Below are 19,997 nucleotides of genomic sequence, written 5' to 3'. Positions count from 1 at the left end.
GATCAGCTGGTCGTGTGCTTGTCTGTACCAGCCGGTGTGCTAACTGGCAGGATCTGTGTCCGGTGACCTCAGCCCACACATGGGCCAAGAGTAGAAGAGAAATAATTACCCCGTGAGTGTTAAGATCATATCATCATAACAGTGATTTGTAAGCAAGCAAAATGATTAGCTAGCAACTACAAAGAGACTAGAAATAATTAATGACTTTAGTTAAGGTGACAGGATATAAAATGAACTAATTCTACATAGTAGAAGCAAATAACTGGAAACTGAATAACACCATTTAAGGAGTGTAAAATAAATACCAAACACCTAGGACCAACTGACAAAAGCATACCCTTTAAGATGTACACACTTACAAGTACCCAGTGTTGCTTAGACAAAGATGACCTAGAGAAACAAAGTGTTTTTTGTGAAGTGGAGGACTGTATTACTAACATGTCAGTTCTGTGCAAAATCTACACATGACCCCAATTGTAAGCCAAACTCAGAGTTTATATGGAAATGCAGAGGATCTGGCATAGCCAAAACCACTGAAAAAGCGTGGCTTTGGAAGGCTCACACTTCCTGATTTCAACCTATAAACTGTAGTATATAAGACAGCTGGGTACTGGCTTGATGATAAACAAAAACATCCATGAAAGACAGTGAAGAGTGCCAGAAATAACGCAGTATGTACGGATAACTGAAGAACACAAGGCATTGTGAAGGGGAAGTATACCCCTTTCGCACAGTGAGACAGTGGGCTAGTCATTGACCTTAGGTCCACCTGTCAAACAGCATTCAAAAGTTAGCTGCTAATGGATCATAGCTCTAAATGTGAGAGTGAAAACTAGAGAATTTCTGGAAGAAAATGGGAAAAATCTCTTTCCTTGTTGTGGGCTCATTCAGTTGCTGTAACTAAACATCGTGGACTAGGTAACTTAGAAATGACAGACACTTGTTTCTCACCATTCTGGAGACAGGCCAGGGCAAATTTGGGTGCCAGTAGTTGTGACTGGTGAAGACCTGCCTGGGCTTGAGGTGGCTCTGTCTGTCGTGTCTTGCACAGAGGAAGTGTCAAGGATACTGTATAGGACCTCTTTTTTTCTTTTCAATTTTTATTTTAGATGATGCTGACATAATTGATCAGGGTGTCAGGGTCAAGGGTCAGGGAAAAGTGGGTGTGATCCTTGTTTCTGAGTTTATGATTTCTTTTTCCTGTATCTGAGGGGAGACCAGGAGAGAAACCACACCTAGCCTTCCAGCCGCCACAGCACCCAGGGATGGGAATAGCTACCCAATGTCGACACAGGACAGGACCTCTTTTTACAAGGGTATTAATCCCATTCATGGCGACTCTCTCTTCACCTCGTCGCCTCCCGCAGACGCCACTTGCCAGTGTTGTCACATTGAGAACAGGCTTGGACAGCCTGATTGGTGGTGGCCATGAGCACTCATTCTTAACACAGATTTCTTAAAGCCTTGGGACCCTGTGCCTGCGTGGGAGGCCTGAAGGAAGCTCCTGGCTCCTGGCTTTGGATTGGCTCAGCTCCAGCCATTGCTGTCACTTGGGGAGTGAATCAGTGGATGGAAGATCTTTCTCTCTGTCTCTCCTTTCTGTAAATCTGCCCTTCTAATAAAAATAAAAGAAATTTAAAACATTTCTTTTTGATAGGGTGGGAAGGGTCGAGGTTTTGGGGGAAGTGGGTGAGACTGTTGCTCCCACATTTCCTTTTTCTTCTTCCTATGTCTGAGGGAAGGGGGAGATAAGTGGGAAAGTCATACCCAGCCTCCCAACTGCCTCAGTACCCAGGGGTAGGGAACAGCCACCCCATGTCATTCCGAGGTCCCCGGTGTGGGGCATGCTCTGAAGGTTCTGCTTAAGTGGTTTCGATAGTTCTGAAATGCTATTGATTTTGCTGATCCAAGGATGAGGAAATCCTTCCAAGGTCCATTGGCTGATAATATAGGGCACCTTAGAGTCTCCATCCATCCAGAAATTTGCTGTTAAGCTTGGCTGGGGTAGTTGATCAGCTTGTTCTGCCCTCCTTCCTCTGCTGTGGTACCAGGTGTCCTCTGCAGGCTCCAACGGACTGCCAAATTCTCCATGTGCATCTGGGTGTGCCGTTCACTGCTCCATGTAAGCCGCTCAGGAGGACCAGCTCTGACAACATGCACTCCTCGGTGTAAACACAGATCCTATGATTCTCATGGTTTGAGTTCTGAGTCCAGTGGTTTGCTCGGGGGTTTCCCCAAAGAAACCTCTTCTGAAGTTCTCCTAACCTGACTTGTGTGTGTGCATGCCATATGGAGTCTGGCTCTGTCTGTCACCCACATCAGTGTGTACAAGTACCCAGAATGGGGAACGCCACCTGATGTCATCCCAGGGCTTAAACAAATCTGTGTTTAGAATGAGTGCTCATGGCCACCGTGAATTAGGCTGTCCAAGCCTGTTCTCTGTGATGACACCGGCAGGTGGCGCCTGTGGGAGGTGGCTAGGTGAGGGGAGAGCAGTCATGAGTGGCATTGCTGCGCTGGTACACACTGGTACTTGCAAGTGCTAGGTCAGTTCTGTCCCCAACCCCGTCGCTTATGCAAACCAGTGGACACTGCAGCCCAGTGCAGCCCTGCCCACCACACTTGGCCCTCACATACTCCAGTGAGAGTTCCTGCGTAGCCAGAGCGACCCTCAATGACCCCCACTAGGCCCACTCCCTACCCTGGTTCCTGTGTTTGCCAGTATGTGCAGCATACGTCCCAGTCAGCTCTCATCCACATCAATGGCATTGAAGCCTAGCTCAACTCAACTGACGCTACTGTCCAGCCCACACTTATGCTGGCAGGTGTCAGCGCCTGTCTGGCCAGGCCTATCCCCAGCTCTGGTTCTCATGCTCACCAGTGGGAGTTGCAGTCTATCAGAGGTGCACCCAGTTTCCTTACTGGGCCTACTCCCAGTCGCGGATCTTGCACTGTCCAGGTTGTCTGTGCAGGATTTGCCCCTAGTGCCGGCACTTGTCAGCTGATGCTGCATCAAAGCCCAGTCAGCCTGCACTCTGGCTTATGCCTGCACCCATGGGTACTGTTCGCCCAGCCTGGCTCTCCCCCATCCTAGTTCACATGCAGGCCAACAGGTGTTGAAGTCCTTCCAGGTCTGGCCTGCCCACAGTTCAGCTCTCACATTCACCATAGTGAATAGTGGCCCAGCAGGGCGGCCTGCACTGCACCCCTACGAGGGTCACCCTTCTTCTCCCTCCTCCCCGGGCCTCGTGTGTGCTCGTTGGTGCTGCGGCTCAGTCTGGCCTGGCTTGCCTTACTTTGATATTTGCTAGTGGGTGCTGTAGCCTGACCCAGCCCAGTCTGCCCTTAGTTCCAGTTCATGCTCAAGGGTGCTACAGCCTAGTCCAGCCCAACCAGCCCCCAGTCCCAGCCTGTCCTGCACCCTGTCCTGGTTTTTGGATCTACCAGTGGGTGTTATGAATTGGCCCATCCTGGCCCAGCCTCAGACCTGATCCACACACATGCTGGTGGGTTCTGTAACCTGGCTGGGTCTGGGCTGCTCTTAGCCTTGGTTCTTCGGCTCACCTGCAGGGACTGCAACCTGACAAAAGGAATTCGCCAAGCTTCTCTGTCAGGTCTCCTCTTAGTGGCAGATCCAAAAACCAGGACAGGTACACAGCGGTCGGTCCTTGGCCCAGACTGACCTAGACCACCTTCTGTCCTGGCAGGAACAGTGGCCTTGGCCAACTGGCCCACACCCATTCCGGTTCTTACTGTTGGGTGCTATAACCCAACCATACCTGGTCCATGTCCAAACAGTTCCCCCATGGTTCAGGGGGCACTGAGACCTATCCCAGCCTGTACTACACACATTCTGGCTCTTGGGAGCACCAGCAGGTGCTGGAGTCTAGTCCAGTCTGGCACCCTCCAGACCCAGTCCATACCCATGCTAAGGAACACTGCAGTCGTGTCCAGCCCAGATCGCTGCCCCCATTCCGGCTTTGCACTCACCAGTGGGAACCACAACCCAGCTAGGACTTCTCCTTAGTTCCCCAATCAGGCTTGTTCCAGCCACAGAACTTGTGTATGCCAGTGGTTGCTCTGACCCAGCTCAGCATAGCCCATCTCCTGTCTTGGCCTTTGCCATTGGATGCTGCAGCTTGACCTGGCCTGGCCCCAGTCCCATCTCTCACTGGCAGGTGCTGCAGCATAGCCCTACCCAGTCGCTCTCATCCCTGGATCATGCAAACCAATAGGTATGAGAACCTAGCCTGGTATGACCTGCACTCCAGCCTGGCTCCTGCACGTGCCAGTCAGCTAAGATTATCCTGGGCCTGCCCGGTATGTCCCCTTCCAGAACCAACCCAGTAATATTATTTCAACCCCAAACAGCCTGTATCTCATGCAATAAGATATTGTGAAGTAACCAATGAACCAACAATCGATATGAGTCAGATTGCTTATGATCTACATCAAAGAATTATAAAACCTAATATACTTGTAAGGCCCTGCGCTACTCGGAAATGGGGAGGGAGAGCAGAGAAATCTTACATCACCCCAGAAGGTGTGAAGAAGACGGGAAGTGAAACCTGTTAGGATCATAACTGGTAACTCATAGACAACAGACTCGAATCAGCATTAGACAATAGCAGAACTACAAAGGCATATGGGGGGAATCAGGAGCAATCCTAACAACCTCTTAACAGGAGGTCATATGCATAGAGTGGGGGGGGGAACCCCAGAGTGGAACGGGTGGACGGGAGGAGGCTTGTATCCCAACCCTGAAGACTCCCAGATCCTCACCGAGACAGGTTTTCTATCTGCCGGTTCACTCCTCAAATGGCTGCAACAGCCAAAGCTGAGCTGATCTGAAGCTTGGAGCCAGGAGCTTCTTCCAGATCCCCATGTGGGTACAGAGCCCAAGGACTTGAGCCATCCTCTGTTGCTTTCCCAGGCTGTTAGCAGGGAGTTGCACTGGAAGTGGAGCAGCTGGGACATGAACTAATTTGAGCCCATTTGGGATGCTGGTAGTAGCAGATGGCCCAAATCTTTTGATTTTTTGTGCTGAGTTTCTGCATGATATCTTGGTGGTATTTAATAAATATTTGTTAAAGACATTAACAAAGAGCAATAGAAGGAAATAACATTAGGAAAATCCAGTATTAAGTGCTACCTTCCTAACACATGGACATGGTTATTTGTTCACCCTTATATACAGACAAGAAATTTACCTAGTCTCTGTTATGTGATTATTATTATTATTATTATTATTTTATGATACAGTTCCATAGGCCTTGGGATTTTCTTTACCCTCTCTCCAAATTCCCTCATATTATCTTATGTATATAAAATATAAATAACATATAATTATATATACTGTACTTATTTAAATTAGTTATATAAACCATAATTATTAAATAACTCATAATAAAATTATGAGTTATATAATTATATAATTATTATAGATAATGATATATCTAACCATTATATAATTACATAAAACACACATAATTATATCATATAATATATAATATATAATTATTGCATAACATACTTATTTTTATAGTACTCCACTAAGTTCCCCTATATTATTACTATAGTATAGTTCTTTAAAGATTTATTTATTTTTGTTGTAAAGGCAGATATACAGAGAGTAGGAGAGACAGGAAGATCTTCTGTCCGATGATTCACTCCCCAAGTGAGCGCAATGGCCGGTTCTGTGCCGATCCGAAGCTAGGAACCAGGAACCTCTTTCCGGGTCTCCCACGCGGGTGCAGGGTCCCAAAGCATTGAGCCGTCCTCGACTGCTTTCCCAGGCCACAAGCAGGGAGCTGGATGGGAAGTGGAGCTGCTGGGATTAGAACCGGCACCCATATGGGATCCCGGGGCGTTCAAGGTGAGGACTTTAGCCGCTCGGCCACGGCGTCGGGCTCCAACTATAGTATAGTTCTTCATACACAGTCTTATGTCCATCATTGCGGGCATGGACAATGGCAGAGTTTAGCATCCTATTGTCAAGATGTAGTTAACAATTTCTTTGGGAATCCATCTGTAATCTGGAAGTAGAGATGCATACTGCATTGTATCCTCACATCTGAATATGATAGTCTCTATTACACAGTTACTATACATCCCCTTAAATGAAAAGCCACAAAACAAAATCAGCAACAGGAAGAAAAAAAAGAAATTAACAACACCATGAAGTTAAATAACATGCTACTGAATGACTAGTGTGTCGCTGGAGAAATGAAAAAGAACATCCAGAATCTTCTTGAAGAAAATGCTGCTGTATGCTCTGAGTCAGTGAAGGATTTAATGAGAAAGAGTTTTGACGAGATGAAACTAAAAAAAAAAAAATTCAAATCAAAATCCATGAGAAACAGTTTCCGCTGATCTTTGTTGGTGAGATGTGTCTTTTGTAGGCAGCAAATAGATGGGTTTTGTTTTTTTAAATCCAGTCTACTAATCTATGACATTTGATTGATTAGTTTAAGCTGTTTACATTCAGGGTTAATACCAAATAGGCGGTAATTTGATGCTGTCATTTTAGCAATAGGTTGTTCATTGATTTAGTCTTCTGTTGTTATTTTCTGGGATGTCCTTCACACTTGCCTTTGGTTTTGGTGGGCGCTATTCCTCTTCTCTGTCAAGAGAACATCTTTAGGTATCCTTTGTAGGACAGGTTTGGAAGAGGCATATTCTGCACCCAGAAGGTGCAGAAAGAGAAGCTGGGTTTAAGAAGGACTATAGTATTTTAGTAATGTGGGGGAAAATCTGTTGAGTGGTGGGAATCTGGTGAGGAGGGAGAATTCCAGTCTCTAGGAAATTGTACCATAACATTCAAAAATTCAAAATAAAATTGAAAAAAAAGTATTTAACGAAATTGTAAGAGAAAGTTTTCCAAATCTAGAGAAGGAATTGGGAAACAACATCAGGAAGGGCACAGAACTCCCAACAGAATTGACCAAAAGCGGTTTTCACCCCGACACATGATAATCAAGCTCTCTTCAATCAAACACAGGGAAAAGATCCTTAAATGTGCACATGAAAAAAATCAGCTGACATATAAAGGAATGCCAATTAAACTCACAGGAGACCTCTCACAGGAAACGCCACAGGCAAGAAGAGAACGGAGCAACGTATTCCAGATTCTAAAAGAAAAATTTGTCATCCCAGGATAACATACTAGCAAAGCTTCATTTGTCTTTGAAAATGAAATAAAGTTCTTCCACAGTAAAGAAAAATTAAAAAATTTTAAACGGATCTTAAAATTATGTAGTATTTTTCGTTCATAGTAACGGCCATATATGTCAATAAATTTAATCTTCAGCACATTCTTCCTGGAATTGCAATCATCTGGAAACAAAGCACCCAGCAAGCGGTGTCCTTGCTGCCCAGTAGAAAGCAGAAGGACTTGGCTTGTGCTGGGGAGGGTGCGGCCTTCCCTCCCTCCCGTGCTAATCCAGTCAAGGGGTTTGGGTAACGGTTGCTTTTAAAGACATTGCTTCCTGATGATGTAGGATTGCTTTTCATCGTCCTAAGAATACAAGTGTGTACATATAGTATATTACACGTACCAGTGTTCATACAGTGGGGAGGGTTGAGGAAGGTCATGTATTCTCTAAAGTTAAAGTTTGTTTCTGAAGTTTTTGGAAGTGTAGGCTTCTGTAGTTTTCGTCAGGTTCCTCAGGAGCTCCACAGTCCGCTGAAAGTTAAGAAATATGTGGAAATGTTTATGTAATCCCTTTCCCCTTGTGGAAGTTGACTCATCCTGTTTAATTGTTGCTGGTATTCCTCTTCTGTCCACTAGATGGCGGTGGTGTATGTATTGTCAAACACCAGTCATGTGCTTTATGGAACTACCTCACCGGCTTGAGCAGTATGTTTTCAAGATCATTTTAGGGGGACATTAGTTGATGTTCAGACATTAGTTATTTCCTTCTCCATGTTTTATAGGCAAGGAACCATGTTCCTAAAAATTTATGGGAGAGCTCTGACTAGAGAAGGACTGAAGAGTGATGGGAAGAGGGAGAGATGCTTGGGGTTAGGCCTGTCCTTCAGTCCCAACACCCCTGTGTGCCCAAGGGACTCGAGGCTCTTGTGGCCCTGAGATGCGTGCTCATGCTGATGGCTTCAAACTCTGTCCGTCAGGGAAGAGCTTGCACAAGAAGCCCGCCTCAGTGATGTAAGCCTCACCCTCACCCTCACCCTTTGCTGGGTGGACTTAGATATTTGTTAAACTTAGGCACAAAATTGTGTGTTCAGAGCCCATGGTAGCCCTACAGGCACACAAGAAATAGGTGTTTGGTTTCTCCAGACAAGAAAGTCATGGAAGAGTGGCTGGACAGGCTCTTAGGAGCAGAGATCTTTCTCAGTGTGTTTAAATCATGGGCTGGGCCAGGCGGAAGTCCATTCAGACTCTGTCGGCAGGGTTGGCAGGACTCTAACGTGTGTGCTGCCCCAGGGTGTGCATGGCTGGAGGCTTAAGGGAAAGGGGAGGGGCCAGGACCTAACAAGCCCTCCAGCCTGGGCTGTGGACACCCTAAGACTTTAAGATTTATTTATCATTTTTGGAAAGTCAGATTTACAGAGAGAAGGAGAGACAGAGAGAAAGACCTTCTGTCTGCTGAATCACTCCTTAACTCCCGCAATGTCCAGAGCTGAGCCGATCCGAAGCCAGGAGCCAGGCGCTTCCTCCAGGTCTCCTACGCACGTGCAGGGTCCCAAGGCTTTGGGCCGCCCTTGACTGCTTTCCCAGGCCACAAGCAGGGAGCTGGATGGGAAGTGGAACAGTTGGGATTAGCACCGGTACCCATATGGGATTCTGGTGGATGCAAGGTGAGGACTTTAGCCTCTAGGCTATCGTGCTGGGCCCCATTCCAAGTGTTTAAACTCACTTCCCCACACGCCTGTCCCTTCAGTGCTCTCTCTTTTTGATCGTATCACAGCCCTTTGGAGGCACTGGCATTTTTATTACATGTGTATTTAGTGTTTTAAGCAGTATCATAAAGGCCTGTTCTTTACTGCATGTCTTCGTTTCTGTGGTAAACGCTGTGAGGTGCCAACCACCTGCCTCGTTAGCATGGAGGGACTTCTCATTCACACAAACCTTGGGGGTCAGATGCTGGTGGGGTGGCCGCAGCTGAAGAGAGCTGCCCTGCCCCTTCGCAACCCTTCCCAGGGACTGGCTCCTGTTCAGCCCAAACGGCCCAGGCTTCTTGCTGGGACTGGAGACGACGCTGAAGGGCCAGCCCAGCTTGAGGACTCCGTGGAGGGGCAGAGGCCTCTGGTGAGGTGGCTCGTCGGCTCATCTTTGCTGCCTGATTCTGCTTCCTGTGCTCGTGTTTCCAGGTCCAGTCGGTCATCGTTGAACAGTGGGGATGCCTTCAGAGAAACGTGTCAGAAGACTGTTCAAAATACTGCAGGTACGGCTGCGGCCCCGAAGGCACGCTGACGCACCCCTCGTGGGAAACAGTAAGGAGATTTCTCAGGAAGTCTACAAATACATTTAGCTATGAGCCAGCTACGGTACTCCTGGAAATACATTCAAGGGAAGTGGAATTGCATGTGGAAGACATGTGTGCACTCCCCTGATCACGGCAGCTCAGCTCCTAACAGCGCCGAAGCCGCATCAGCCTGGATGTCCGTCAGCTGACGGGCTAAAGAAACTATGAGATAGGGCCCGGCAGCATGGCCGAGCGGCTAAAGTCCTCACCTTGAACACGCCGGGATCCCATATGGGCGCCGGTTCTAATCCTGGCAGCTCCACTTCCCATCCAGCTGCCTGCTTGTGGCCTGGGAAAGCAGTCGAGGACGGCCCAAAGCTTTGGGACCCTGCACCCACGTGGGAGACCTGGAGGAGGTTCCAGGTTCCCGGCATCGGATCGGCGCGCACCAGCCGTTGCGGCTCACTTGGGGAGTGAATCATCATCGGATGGAAGATCTTCCTCTCTGTCTCTCCTCCTCTCTGTATATCCGGCTTTCCAATAATAATAAAAATCTAAAAAAAAAAAAAAGAAAAGAAACTATGAGATAAATAATTATTGCTTATGTTGAATGAGAATTCTGACAGTTTCTCTGAGTTTTAAGGAATTTTATAACCGTTCTTTTGAACTCTTTTTCAGGCATTTCATCGAGCTTCCTTCTTTCACAGTCAGCGTTCTGTTCCTCCTGGGGGTCGTGGTGTCTTCCTTCTGCCAGTTCCTCGGTTGTTGTGTATCTGGTTCCCGTCTCTTCTGGAGCAGAGGCCTCAGGGGCCCGTGCAGCGCGTCGGCCTCACCCTGGAGCCCTGACAGCGTGTGCTGGATGCGCCATGGAGCCTGGCCCTCATTTGGACAGTGTCCCAAGTGGTTCTCAAAACGGGCAAGGTGGGGCCTCTGGCTGCGGCCGTGGCGGGGCACTGAGCCGGCAGGTATGTTCACGGTCCCTGACATGTTTCTCTGAGTGAAAAAGGATATATCTGAAGAGATGAAAGATGGAAAAAATAAAATAGAGCTTGCTCAGACAACAGAAAGCTAAAGCAAGAAAATGAAGACCAATTGAATGAAAGCTGCTTCGTAGTAGCAGGAAAAAATTAAATTTGAAACAGCTGAAAATGGGAATATGACATGAGCTGTGTAAAAAACATCATGGAAGATAGAGCGGAAAATAGTTGAGATCAATTAGTAAGGCAATGATAGACAAGGCTGGAAAGGAAGACCGGCTTCGGAGGCCCAGTGAGGCCTCGCCGACACTCCTGAAGAGGCCAAATGCATTCCAAGACTTTCCACCTAATTTAGTTCTAGCAGAGTAGCCATATTTGAATCTATATTTAACATCTCACATTATTCAAATATATGTAACAAGGGATTCCTGGCCAAAAAATTAAACAACAACAACTCTAGCAGTGGGAAATGGAGGTTGTCGAAGAGACTCTAAAGCAAATAGTTTGATGATAAAATAGGCGCAACAAGAAGGTAATTCGGAAGATGTGGCGCTGCTGCACACTGCTGTGCCTGGCGGGGCAGGCGTTTGGTCTCAGCCTGGACACAGAGCCGCTTGCTTGGCAGTGGTTCTAGTGTTACTTCCCTAATGTTAGAGTTTCATGGCATTTGTTTTCTGCAGCCTGAACGTGTGTTTAATCAAATGAGGAGAGGAATTAGTGAAGCACATCGGGGCTTTCCCCAAGGTCTTCACAGTGCAGAGTTGATGAGCAGTGAAATCTCCATGGAAATTTTCGTCAGAGGGTCCAGCGCGGTAGCCTAGTAGTTAAATCCCTGCCTTGTATAAGCTGGGATTCCGAATGGGTGCTGGTTTGTATCCTGGCTGCTCTACTTCCCTTCCAGTTCCCTGCTTGTGGTCTGGGAAAGCAGTGGAGGATGACCCAAAGCCTTGGGACCCTGCACCTGTGGGGAGACCTGAAGGAAGCTCCTGGTTCCTGGCTTCAGATTGGCTCAGCTCCAGCCGTTTTGGCCATTTGGGTAGCGAATCGGCAGACAGAAGAGCGTTCTCTCTGTTTATCTGCCTTTCCAATAAAGTGCATACATACACACACATATAAGTAAGTAAATAAATCTTAAAAGAGAGGAAATCTTGGTCAGAAATGGTAGGATTTCTGGCGCATGCTTCATGCTTGCCGCCCGCCGTGGACCTCTGGGCTTCACACCCAGTGCTGACCTGTGCCTTCGCTGTTGGCTGATTTGTGCAACATGGCGCATATCTGGAAAAACACTCCTGTTTTGCCTTTGTGAAGCGCAGATAACGTGTACCTCATAAACTTGTGAGGATTAGATAAGATATCACAGAAAACACCTGCTTTAGGGTTTCAAAAAGAGAAGGCGTTCCAACAATATGCTCTTATTTCTTATATAATGATAAGGGCTCATAGTTAATGAAATATGATAATACCACAGAAAACCTTCAGTGAGGGGGTTTTGTCCTTCCCCGGCTGTAACCTCCTGGTAACCTCTGTCATATTATTCCGTAGTCTAAAAATGAGCCCAGGATAGCATTCAGCTGGACGCCTTACGGCTGGAAAGAGTTGGAAATTTTATTTTGCTTCACATAATGGCCCCCGGGCACACAGGCGCGTCCTACATCATTGGCAACGAATTAATCAACTGCATGGAGTACTTGCCCTACACATCCTTTGGGCATTTTTAACAGATTTTAACTTCATGATAATTAATAACTGAATAATTGGTTCCAAGAGACTGTTATGTGTTATGGAAGGAGAAGCAGAAACAGTGAGAACTGTGTGTCTCCAGGAAGGGCTTGCGATTGAATGTGGGAGAAGCTGCGCGAGCGGCTTGGCCCTGGCTGACTGTGAGCGCGGCAGTCACCCTCTGGCCCTGGCTGACTGTGAGCGCGGCAGTCACCCTCTGGCCCTGGCTGACTGTGAGCGCGGCAGTCACCCTCTGGCCCTGGCTGACTGTGAGCGCGGCAGTCACCCTCTGGCCCTGGCTGACTGTGAGCGCGGCAGTCACCCTCTGGCCCTGGAGTCCCGCCCCACCGTCAGCAGTGAAGTAGTGCTTTATTCCTGCAGTAATTCAGGTTACTAATTAGTGGGTGTGCTCTGCATCCACACAGAATCACGTCAACCTTTTCAGGAAAGGGGTATGCACAGATGGGCTGGAAAAGCTTTTGCCGAACGCCTCCCTTTCCTGAGTTCCTCCCAGTCATCCGCTTTCTGTTAGGAGGGACTGTGCAGTCGGAATCTCCGGTCTCAGGAAGGCCCTCGGCATTTGTATAGCTTTGGGCACACGGACATAACAGGTAAGAAGCCGGACCACACGGGAGATTGCGCGTTAAACTGCCTGGGATTGCTACCGTCCAGGGGTTGGGAATCCTTACCGATGGGGGATTCCTGGTGGTTGTGCAGAGGAGCGTCAGGGGCCCGCGGGGAGCTGTCCCGGGGAGCCCGGGCACCGCTGAGTTCCTTGGGAGATGGAAAAGCGATGCCGACATGTATGAAGGGCCTTCTTAGTGGGTGTTGGGTTTTGCCCTTTCCTGTTTTATAGTACACTTGTTGCATGTGACCGGAGCCAGGTGAAAAGCTTGCGGTCCACACTGCCCTCCCAGAGCTCCAGCGCCTCAGAGGAAACTGGGATGACTGTGTCTGAGTTGAGACTGAGCCTTCCTGGAGCCCACGAGCCCCGTCGGGTTTCCCAGCTCAGCACACGCTGCCACAGGTCACCGAGATGTGTCCCACAACCACTATTTTACTTCCTCCTTTCTCTCTGGTCAGTTTTGCTCCGTTAACCCCAGGACGTGACCCAGACAGCTCTCCATGCGCTTTCCCTTTCACTGTCACTCGAGTGACCACAGACAACAGGAGATGGTGGCCCCTGGCCAGCTTGCAGCCACTGCTGCTGGGGTTCCACCTGTTCCCACTGGCCCCGGCGTGTCTCCAGCTTTCTCTGACACCTTGCCTGCACGGGGCGCACTGTTGCTTCCGATTCGTCTGGTGGGCCTCTGAGCACAACTTACCCCTGGCGGACTCAGACACTGCAGGTACTGTCTAACCTGAACACACTCGTTTCTGTGTGTGTGTGTGTGTGTGTGTGTGTGTGTGTGTGTGTGTGTGTGTGATGTACTTCTTTTTGAACATTGATCACATTGTGGTCATTTTTAAAGTCACCTACTTATCTGAAAGAATGACAGACACACACACAGAAGATAATATTTATTTGAGGGAGAGAGATCAACAGATCTGCCATTTCCTTCTCCCCCAAATTGCCCCACATGCGTGGCAGGAATCCGATGACTGTGTCACCACTGCTTCCTCCCAGGGCCCCGGGCAGCAAGCAGCTGGGCTCAGGAGCTGGGTATTGCACTCAATATAGGATGCAGATGTCTTAACTGGTGTTTTAATTGCTAGGGCAAATACCCACTTAGCAAGGAAGCTAAGAGAAAAATTCTGAGAGCTTTTGGAGAAAGTGAATACATGGATTTCCTGTTGAGGAACAAGAATAAAATCAACACTAAACCTCGTTTACCCAGAGGAGCTGCAGGACCTCAGTGAGACAAAGCTTCCCCTCTGGCTCCCCGATGCCCCTGGTACAAGCAGGAAGGGAAGTCTGAGGCCACAGGGCACTTCCCAGGTGTGGAGGGCATGCCGGCACAGCCCCGGAACCTCTGGCCTGGCTGCTTGCCTGTCCTTCAAGTTGTGTGAGAAGGAGAGTACATGACTGTAGGGTGAAACAATGGCCCCTACCCAGGAAATGAGCATTCCTTGGGTGAGCGGAGACGGGCCTAGCGCCCTGGATGTCTCTCTGGATGTCTGACCCTCTCGGACGGCTTCCTCACAGTCCTGCTCTCCTTCTGAAGTGAGATGGTTGCTCAGCGGGTACCACTTCACCTTAAAAGACATGAGCTTTGACATGAGCCTCTACTCTCAGAAAACACGAAATCAGAAAAACAAAGTAAATGAAATAAACCGCCTAATCAGATTTAAAGCATAAAATGGCCGTAGGTAAGATAGCACGAAGAGAAATAAATAATCCTGAAACCACATGGTCCTTGACACCCATAGAGAACGGGCTGCATTACTAAGGCTTTGGGGCAGTTTGGGGAACGCGGGACCCGTGCCACTGAGTGAGTGCTTTGTGAATGCGGAGGAATCTGCTTGGGAAGCTGCTTCCATTCTGCACTCAGGAAACAGCTCTGGCGTTAGGAGTCAGGCCTTTGAAAACCAAAGCCTTTTCCCACACAAGTGTCTTGTTCTACCCATTCGTGTTGGCAGAGTGATGCTCAGAGTCCAAATGCTGAAAAGCCACAGTTTTCCCCCAAAATGAGCCATGCAAATTAACCTTGCTTGCATGGGACCCATCGTCCTCTGGGTGTCTTTAATTATATCGTGGATAGGACCAGGAGAGGAGGGAGAGTGGTTTCATGTTCCTTTTTTCATCACTCACCCTCTTTCTGAAGCATTGCCATATTTGGAGTTTAGGGGAGAGCTGAGTCAGTCCCCCAAGTTTACTTCCGGCTGGTTGGTGTAGGAACCCTGTACATGCCTGCCTTCCTCCCGCATAGGAGTTCTAGAAGCAGAGCAAGCAGCAGACAAAACCCCCAGCAATACTGCCATCAGGGACAGAAAGCTGCCTTATAGCTGGCTAAGTTAGGAAAGTTGGTAGTGTTTTTCCAATTCAACCAAACATGGACATTGCGTCCGGCGCTGGGCTGGGTGCTTGCACACAGAGGTCATGCCATATGCCGTGGGTTGGGCTCAGGGTTTCAGTGGAGAACTAACCAATGCTCTAAACCATTTGTGGGTGAAATTGCTGCCCAACGCTGAGAGAAAGCACAGCACTCCCAGTGAGTGGTTTGTTTAAAACCGAACTGATGCTGTCCCCAGTGCTTCCTATTCCAGCTCAGACTGTGTTGTCTGTCATTATCTGGAAACCCACATGCAGTCTGGGGTCTGGGAACTTGACATTGAGACTCATTTTAAATATAAACTGCAGGGACACCAGAACTGACCTGCCTTTGTCAAAAATCCCATTCGTCACATTGACTCAGCGAAAAAGTTTGCAGCCAGTCATTCCTTCTTGTGATTTACAAGCCGCTTTAAGACTCCAGGAAAGAACAGCCGAGTGTGTGCATGCATGAAATGAGATTTAGGACAGGCGGCCAAGTGCGTCCCTGAAGCTTCACTCTGAGGCTGCTGTCTGCAGGAGAGGCGCACGGTGGGGGGGGGGGGGGTGGGAGACGGGCTGCGGGGCTGGCGGAAGGCTGGAACTCAGCCCCATGGAGGCTGCAGGGCGAGACTCGCTTCCTCCTGGTGTAAGTGAAGTGAAGTGGGCATTCAGGGGCAGTGGAGTCACTGACGGGGCAGGGACTTCAGTGTGAAAGCCCATGGACACTGTAGGCCGCAAGCTGTTTTCTCAGGGCAGGACAGACTAAACAGTCTCTTGTCTGTGGGAATCCATGCTGGCCTAAGACACTGTAAACGGGCCATGAGGATCCGAGGTCCCCGGCGCTGGGGAGTCGCGGAGACAGGGTGAAGGGCGTGCTCCTTCCCAGCAGCAGCCTGATTGTCATTTATAATTTTATCTCAACAGCAAAGACGTAAATGTACCTGTTGATAATGGGACTAAAGTTCCATTTAGTAGCTCTTCAGTGACATAACTGAGGAAAGAAAGCCTCCAAGGTTGAATAGGAGAAAATTAAAAAAATATATATATAGAAGGAATATTTGCCCCCAGCAGTCAGCAAATGTATACAGCTGGAGCTGTTAAATGAGAAGCGTTGATAAAGTGGATTGCTCTCATTCAGCCTGATGGGACCGCGGGGCTAGAGGGAGAAAAGGGGACGTGCTGGCTCAGGGGACTACAGGCAAGAGGACGCGTTCACACTTGGTCTCTGCCATTTCTAGTTCAGCTTGCTTGGCAGTTGGCTTGCAAGACAGACTACTGAGAAAAAGACACTTTTCTAATTTCCTCAAACTTGAAGCACACCAAGGGACTTTTGGGGACACTTGCCCCCAAAGAACAGCTGCCAGCTGAGGGAGTGTGCAACGAGGGAGAAGCAGCATGCTGATCCTTCTCGGAGCCCAAGTCTGCCCAGTCTCTGAGAGGATTGCCAAGGACAGGAAGCTCTGTGCCCACCTGGCACTTTGGTTCTAGGGTAAGGAATGATTTGTGAATTGTGCCTGTGTGTGCCAGAGACCTCACCGAAGTAAGCCCGATGGGATGGCAGCTTTAGGTCCCGACGGCCAAGCTCTGCTTTCCCACTTGCCCTTGACTGATGTCCAGGCAAGACATCAGGGTCAGTGTCCTCAGAGGATGACAGGGGAGCTGGCCAAGGCTCTAGCTGAAGAATCTGCTCTTGGCTGTGGGGTTGGGAGGTGAGCGAGGGCGAGTCACCCATGCCAAGCAGCTGAAGGCAAAGACTTCCAGGGGCCAAGGAAGCTGGTGGGCAGTGCCAGGCCTGCCAGAAATGATTTTTTCTTCTTAATAAAAAAATTCACTTGAAGGGCAGAAGCAGTCATAGATCTTCCCTCTTCTGGATTGTTCCCTGAATGCCCACAGCACGTGGGGCTGGACCAAATCTGGGTCCAGCGTGGGTGGCAGAGACTCCATGGCCTGAGCATCTGCTGCCACGTCCAGGAAACTGCATTGGGATCTGAACCCAGGTGCCCTGAAATGGGACGTGGCCACCTAAGCTGGTGCTCCTCACGCCTGCTGCACACCTCTCCCTGGCTCCAACTTGTGCCCAGGCTGCCCAGGTGCCCCGGCTGTGCAGGGAGGTGGAAGAGGACCCAGATCCCAGGTCGTTCACTCCACTGCCCTGAGCACATCCAAGGGCAGGCCTGGGGTGGTAAGAAACTCAGAAGACCTGGGTAGAGGTCTGGCTACGTCCCTCCCCCAAGGACCCCTGCAGTGGGGACTGCAAGCCGTGGGGACTGCCTTACAGTCTTTGAAATAGGTGAGTCACCTCAAACGCCAGTTCCACGCCTGGGCCAGCCCAGCTGCAGATTGGAGCCGGGTGCTTTCCTGGCCGCTAGCCGGCAGCTGCTCCTGTGCGGCAGCAGAACAGCTGTAGAGCAGAGTTGGTCCAGTGCCTTTCTCTGCCCAATGCAGGCATTCTCAGCCAAGTGCGGGTGACTGCGGGTGAACCAACCACGCTGGCATTCTCAGGGTAGACATCTAGCTTCCACAGTCCTGAGAAAGAAATTCCCGTCGTATAACCCTCCCACCTCATGCAATTTTTTAAGTGGAAGCTGGAAATGACTAGGGCACATTTGTTCCTTGTGAATTTTCTTGAATCTTTTAGGGCTGGGGAAGCCATGGGCAAGATTTATGTCTTAAAGGTAGATGAGTTCCCTCCGTTGTTTGCCCATGCTCTTAGGTATAAATCCACCTCTGTTAAATAACAAAGTGCTTTTGTTTTTATTTCCACGCTGCATGCTCGTCTTTCCCATGAGGTGGCCGAAGAGGTGACTGTGGGAGGGTGGCAGCCACTGTCCTCCCTCCCTGTGAAATGCAAAGCTGAAGTCAGGGGATTGTTGTCCTGCTTTTCTGAGGCAGGGTGGAGTGCAGCGCCCAGGGAGATGCCCTAGCTGCCAGCTGGCCAACAGCTCTTCCTCGGAGCAGTGGTATATCCAGTGCGCAGTGCTTGCTGGGGCAGAAACGGACGACCATGTCCTGAGTGTCTCTCAAGGTCTCTGCATGTCTGTGAGAAGAGGCCCACGTGACCTTCGTTTGGTCTGTCTGCCACTGATGTGTGCCTGGATTCAGCCCTTGAAGACGAGCCAGCGTCTCCCTCCAGAACCAAGGCAGCGGTGCACCGTCGCACATCCCACTGGTTTTGCAGGTGTCACTTGGCCCTCTTTGCATGGCTGGATGCTGGAAACTGGGACTCAACACTGGCACAGAGAATGTGCACATCGTGCCGCCTGCTGTTGCTATGGGCAACCAAGAGTAAGCTCTTCCATGAGCTCAGTGTCCTCTTGAGGGCTCCAGGAGTGAATGATGGCAAGCTGAGACTCAAAGAGGGAACACCATTAGTGGAAACTTGGGGTGCAGGTCTCAGAAAAGGGGTCTGTGCCCCCTCCCTTCTGTGGGTTTTCCTTGTTGACTCTCTTCCTCTGGTCCTGGTCTTCACTCAGGGCTCAGGATTGTCGCTGACCTTGGTATCTCTTTACTAGAAAGACACGTTACATAAAAGAGGCTCTGGGTGAGTACTGTGCTTGCTGATTTCGACCTGCCTCAAGCCTCCTGTGCCTTCCGGCTATAAATAAGGCCTTGAAGGATGCCCAGTGTGATGTCTAGGAGTTCTCAGTCAATAGGAAAGTATAATTTAAAAGCTCTACCAGCCTAGTAAGATTAATGTGCAGTATTTTTATGAATCGCTCATTATAGATGTCAACTTAGTAAAAAATCACCCTCGGTGCTGTATAATAGCTACGAAGTTCTTCCCTAGGCAAATGTATGATGTGTTCTAGTATGTTCTAGTTTCTTGGATTATGTAGAACGTTGGCTTTGGCCAAATACTTGGAGTCAGTGTGAGGAGAGATACATGTATGTCGGGAAATGTTTTTTACCTGAGATATTTGACTGGAATGATGGCAAGTTTGATGGAAGATAATGAAGAAGGATGATGAGCTAAGGCAGGTTTAACTCTTGTGCTCAAGCTGAGCCCCGTGTGAGGAGGAGTGAGGGGTTGGCAGCAGATCCTCGGAGTGCAAAGACATGGCAGGGATGGCACACTTCCTGGCACCTGGGGACGCTCACCTTCCAAAGCCGCTGGCATGGTACCGCACAGCATGGCCCAGGACAATGGCACTGAAGCTTCTGTGTGAGCCAAGTCCCTGTCCCTGTCTGACAGCATCTCGCTGTATCTTGTGGAAAATACACATCTGTTTTCCAAGCCTGTGGCAAGAGTCCTTTAAGATTGCATTTCACATTTCTTCTTTTTTTTTCCTCTGCTTAATATTTATAGGCCATAAATGTATAAATGGTTTTGTTTTTTTTAAAGAAAATTAAAAAAAAAATTTAATCTATAGGACTGAGCACTGTAGCTCAATGACTAAATCTTCACCTTGCAAGCATGGGAATCCCGTATTGGTGCCTGCTCGTGTCCCGGCTGCTCCACTTCCTATCCAGCTCCCTGCTTGTGGCCAGGGAAAGCAGTGTGGGATGGTCTTGGGACCCTGTGTCTGCATGAAAGACCCAGAAGAAGCTCCTGGCTCCTGGCTTTGGATTGGCTCAGTTCTGGCTATTCTGGCCATTTGGGGAGTGAACCAGAGAATGGAAGATCTTTCTCTCTGTAAGTCTGCCTTTCCACTAAAAATAAATGAATCTTAGAAAAAAAGAAAAAAAGAAATGTAATTATACAGAAGTTCTTCTTCCGTGCAAAACACTTAGAAACAAAGTATATGAGATTGACAAGAAACTGTATTTTGAAAAAAATTGTGTTTCTTTTGCTTCCAAATAAGCTTTTATGTCACAATTTATTTAAAGGTTTATTTATTTATCTCTATTGGAAAATCAGATATATACAGAGAGGAGGAGAGACAGAGAGGAAGATCTTCCATC

Source organism: Ochotona princeps, chromosome 19 (genome assembly GCF_030435755.1).
Source record: "Ochotona princeps isolate mOchPri1 chromosome 19, mOchPri1.hap1, whole genome shotgun sequence".
Lineage (NCBI taxonomy): Eukaryota > Metazoa > Chordata > Mammalia > Lagomorpha > Ochotonidae > Ochotona > Ochotona princeps.
This window is presented reverse-complemented; position numbering follows the sequence as displayed.